At 29.7% G+C, this 1,066-nt stretch overlaps 1 protein-coding gene across 1 annotated transcript in view; it reads right to left on the minus strand.

Moving 5' to 3' along the window:
• LOC119591730 (hematopoietic prostaglandin D synthase-like) overlaps window positions 1–1,066 on the minus strand; it is a 34,851-nt gene that overhangs the window by 9,283 nt on the left and 24,502 nt on the right. The gene's annotated exons all lie outside the window — the stretch shown is intronic.

Here is a 1,066-nt window from a genome sequence, read left to right on the forward strand (position 1 = left end):
TTGTTCACTTGTGTGTGCATGTGCATTAAGGGGTTGTGTGTATTCCGTGCATGTAAGAAGAGGAAAAGCCCAATATTTGTAGAAAAGACAGAATATTTGGGTTTTATTGACACAGACCTGAAAACTCCTTATTGGAAATCAATGGTATTAACAGTTTTGCTCTCCCTCGCGACACACAATGCTCGTGACAAACTTTCCATGATAAATCACCATTTCATGATTCAGGGTAAACAAAAATAAATCTAATTTATTGGGATTGATAAATTTTCTTTCATATAAATACAAGATCATCTACTAGTATAGGATTTATAATATATACATAATTATGTGTATTTTCTTGCCACTTTCTAAAGAAAAAACATGAATGGTTCTACTGTATATGTTTTAAAAATCTGTCAGTTGAAGTATTCATCTATATGTCTACCTCTGTATGTGCATGCATAAACATTTTTCTATAAGCCTATTTACAATAATATAATGTGGGAAATAAAAGCTTCTATTTTTTTCTTACAATGGTAGCAAAATGCCATATGATCTGTGGATAAAGGTGACAAACAGACACACAAGACGATACATAAATGAGTTATTTGAAAGAAAAGTCTGCAAAGAATGTGCGAATAAGAACAGTAATGAAAGGTGAACACGTAAAAAGCAAATAGTTTTTGAAACAGGAAAGTCGTAATTGGTTATTCAAATGCAAGTGTCACACAACAAGTTTTAAGTTTAGAAATACAACTACTTAACATTTAACTGTAATTTCAGATTACTGTTATTATCATTACTGTTATTATCTTTATTTCTAGTCAGTACAGTCTCTCTCCTAAAAGTGTATATATTATGTAATATAAATATGATTGTCATATTACCTGACAGCAAAAAGAAAAAGATGAGAAAAAAAAATGTATTTGACTGTAATTAGGTAATAAAAGCCAACTGCCTAATTCTTTATTGACAATAAATTTCATGATAAATCTTGCATAATGGTTTTATCTCATGCCATATTGGTATCCAGAAAGTTTTTAGTTTAATTATTTTTTCTACCCTTATATACGAGCGTCAGAATCAT

This window comes from Penaeus monodon, chromosome 29, assembly GCF_015228065.2.
Source record: "Penaeus monodon isolate SGIC_2016 chromosome 29, NSTDA_Pmon_1, whole genome shotgun sequence".
Classification (NCBI taxonomy): domain Eukaryota; kingdom Metazoa; phylum Arthropoda; class Malacostraca; order Decapoda; family Penaeidae; genus Penaeus; species Penaeus monodon.